This window comes from Lathyrus oleraceus, chromosome 2 (assembly GCF_024323335.1).
Source record: "Lathyrus oleraceus cultivar Zhongwan6 chromosome 2, CAAS_Psat_ZW6_1.0, whole genome shotgun sequence".
Classification (NCBI taxonomy): domain Eukaryota; kingdom Viridiplantae; phylum Streptophyta; class Magnoliopsida; order Fabales; family Fabaceae; genus Lathyrus; species Lathyrus oleraceus.
Window position 1 is genome coordinate 257766844 of NC_066580.1, and position 4161 is coordinate 257771004.

Here is a 4161-nt window from a genome sequence, read left to right on the forward strand (position 1 = left end):
CGTGTGAGATAAAGCCTTTTAAATGAGTATTTTCTACTGAAAGGTATTTGGTAATTAAAATATACATCGGTGACTTATCGAATCCCTGACAATTAATGCGTTGCATACTGATATCCCTTCATTAATATTATCTTAAAAACTTATTTTTCTTTAGATTTAATTTTTGCTCAACCAAACCTCTAAAAATCATCGCCTTAGCTAAACATAGTAACATCGATAGCATTAGTTTGACCATCAGTCCCTGTGGGTTCGATATCTTTTAAAACTAAATGACTAGACTGTGCACTTGCAGTCAAGTATCTGATAGACTATATTTTATATACAATCAAGAGACGTATCAAGTTTTTGGCTCCGTTGTCGGGGGCCTGATTTAGTCAAATAGTGCGATTCTTTTGTTGCGCAGTATAGACTGAGGTATAAACTAATTTCCTTTCCCTTATTTCTCGGTTGTATGCCAAGTACTCACTCACAAGGAGAAAACTTAGTACCACCAATCACATAATTCGAGCGTTTCTTATATTTAAGACGCTGAATACTAGAGTACCAACGAAGGTACAATATTCACGATATCTTCTTTCCTATTACTTAACCATTTGAGAAACCAACCATGGCTGCAGTGGGACCACAAAATTTTCCTCTTAAGTTCTACGATACCCCGTCCCAACAAGAACCTCACAACAACATTGTTGCCCCTGCTATCGATTGAAACTATTTCGAGTTGAAACCCTCATTATTATCAGCTGTCCAACAACATCAATTTGCTGGAAATCCTACAGACGACCCTAATGAACATTTGACCAAGTTTGTGTAGTACGCAAACACTGTGAAGGCGAATGGTGTATCTCAAGATGCGATAAGACTACGCCTTTTTCCCTTCTCTCTGAGAGACAGAGCTTGGGCTTGGTTGCAATCCTTGCCCTCCAACTCAGTCACTACATGGGAAGAACTGAAGAACGTTTTCTTAGCCCGATATTTTCCGCCGAGCAAAACTGCTATGCTGAGAGCTCAAATCAACGGATTTTGACAAAAAGATGCAGAATCTCTCTACGACACGTGGGAGAGATACAAAGACACGATGAGTATGTGTCCACATCACGGTCTTGAAGACTGGGTGATCATTCACACATTTTACGATGGGCTTCTGTATAACACAAGACTGACATTAGATGTTGTCGCGAGCGGTGCACTTATGGACAAGCCATACAATGAAGCCTATCAACTCATTGAAAACATGGCCCAAAACCATTGCCAATGGGGAGGTGAAAGAACTCCAGTAGAAAAGTCCCAAACAAAAGGTGAAATGTACGAAATCAGTAGCTTTGACCATGTCTATGCAAAGGTAGATGCCCTTGTTCAAAAGTTAGACAACTTGACTATACCACCCGCAACCACCGTTGCTGCCATGACTCCAAACTGCGAGTTATGTGGAATTCTTGGACACACGACACCAGAATGTCAGATATTAGCAGGAGTCTCCATTGATCAAGTAAATTATGCACAAGGAAGCCCTTATTCGAATACCTACAACCCAGATTGGAAAAACCATCCTAACGTTTCGTACAAGAACAACAACGCCTTGTATGCATTCGACCAAGCACCCGCTGTTCCACCTAGATATCAAAAGCCAGCTACTAATTCTCCTAAAGTTCCTAGGAAGTCCAACCTTGAATTGATGATGGAAAGTTTCATAGCTACCCAAGCTCAAACAAACAAAGACTTCTTGAACCAAAACATACACACTAGTGAGCAACTTAAACAATTAGCGAGCAAAGTAGACGCCTTAGCCACCCACAACAAAATGCTTGAAACACAGATTTCACAAGCGGCTCAACAACAAGTATCTACTGCTTCTCCCGCTGGCACATTTCCTGGACAACCATAACCTAATCCAAAAGGACATGCAAATGTTGTTATATTGAGAAGTGGAAAAGAACTAGACGGACCCGTAGATCCAAGACTCCAAAATCCTGCCATGTACCAAAAACCTGACAAAATAACAACTGAGAAGGTAAGTGAACCAAATGAGAAGGAAGATAATACCCAAGAGGCCGAAGAGAAAGAAAAACCTTATGTGCCTCCACCACCTTATAAACCACCCATTCCGTATCCTTAAAGACTCGCAAATTCTAAAACTACAGGGAAATTTAAGAAATTTGTTGAACTTCTGAAGCAACTGAAATTTACAATTCCCTTTACAGAAGCTATCACACAAATGCCCTCATATGCCAAGTTTCTTAAAGAGATCCTATCCAATAAGAAGAAGATCGAGGATAACGAAACAATTACACTTACTGCTGAGTGTAGCGCAATAATCCAAAACAACATGCCTCCCAAACTAAAAGACCCAGGTAGTTTCTCCATACCCTGTGTCATTGGAAAGTTCGTCATAGACAAAGCTCTATGCGACTTAGGAGCCAGCATTAGTGTAATGCCCTTATCCATCTGTAAAAGGCTCAACATAGGAGAACTAAGACCAACGAAGATGTTTGTTCAACTAGCTGACCGCTCAATCAAATATCATGTTAGTATACTAGAGAATGTCCCAGTACGTGTAGGAAAATTCTACATTTCTACAGGCTTCATAATCATAGACATCAAAGAAGATGCCACTACACCTATTATATTAGGAAGGCCATTCTTAGCTACCGCCGGAGCCATAATAGACGTGAAAAGAGGTAAGCTAACATTCGATGTTGGAGAAGAAAAAGTTGAATTCATCTTGACACAATTCTTACAAGCGCCAGCTATAGACGATACTTGTTATCTACTTGATGTCATAGACGAGTGCGTAAGAGAGATGGAGATGCAAGAAACCACATATTTTGATATAATGAAAATCCAAATCCCTCCAACCTTTGAAGATGATAATTGGCGTGAACCACACCAAAATGACAGTCTAAGCGAATGCTTAGCACTTACACCCAATCACATGCCATGCCCGAAGAAACCAGAATTAGAATGAAAAACACTACCCAAGAACCTAAGATACAAATTCCTAGACACTGAACTCAACAGACCAGTAATAGTCAACACATACTTAGGACAGATTGAAACTGAAAAGTTACTGGATGTCTTAAGAAAATATCCAACCGCGTTAGGCTACAGCATTGCCGACTTAAAAGGAATAAGTCCTTCTATCTGTATGCATCGCATTATGCTAGAGGAAGATTGTAAAACCTCTAGAGAACACCACAGAAGGATCAACCCAATCTTAAGTACTGTAGTCAAGGATGAAGTAAAGAAGTTATTAGATGCAGGAATCATATACCCGATCTCCGATAGTCAATGGGTTAGCCCTGTTCATGTAGTATCCAAGAAAGGGGGTGTTACAGTTGTTAAGAACGAGAAGGGCGAATCTATAGCACAAAGAGTTGTGACCGGAAGTAGAATGTGCATTGACTATAGGAAACTAAAAAAAGCCACTCGAAAGGATCATTTTCCTTTGCCTTTCATTGATCAAATGCTTGAACGATTGGCTAAGCATTCCCACTTTTGCTATCTAGACGGTTATTCAGGATTCTTTCAAATTCCTATCCATCCTGACGACCAAGAGAGAAACAACTTTCACATGCCCTTATGGTACATTTGCTTATCGACGAATGCCATTTGGACTATGCAACGCTCCCGCAACATTCCAAATATGCATGACGTCAATCTTCACTGACTTTATAGACGACATTATGGAAGTATTTATGGAAGATTTTTATGTTTGTGGGCAGAGCTTTGAAGGATGTATATCAAACCTTGAAATGGTACTTGAAAGATGCGTAAAGGTGAATCTCGTATTGAACTGGGAGAAATGCCATTTCATGGTCCAACAAGGAATCGTGTTAGGACACGTAGTATCTGATAAAGGAATTGAAGTAGACAAAGCTAAGATCGAAACTATAGAAAATCTTCAACCTCCGAAAACTGTACGAGAAATGCGAAGCTTCTTAGGACACACCGGTTTCTACCGACGCTTTATCAAAGATTTCTCGAAAATTACCAAACCACTGACTGGTTTATTAATGAAAGATGTTGACTTTATCTTTGACGAGAAATGTATAGCAACGTTTGAACAATTAAAAACATCTTTAATCACCGCACCTATCATGCAACCACCTGAATGGATATTACCATTCGAAATCATGTGCGATGCGAGTGACTATGCCGTAGGCG

At 39.9% G+C, this 4161-nt stretch overlaps 1 non-coding gene across 1 annotated transcript; it reads right to left on the reverse strand.

The window, feature by feature from the left end:
- Nucleotides 1–994: 994 nt before the first annotated feature.
- LOC127124508 (small nucleolar RNA R71) lies at nt 995–1101 on the reverse strand. Its single transcript, XR_007803991.1, has one exon. It is a non-coding gene; the product is annotated as a small nucleolar RNA R71 (small nucleolar RNA).
- Nucleotides 1102–4161: the final 3060 nt, after the last annotated feature.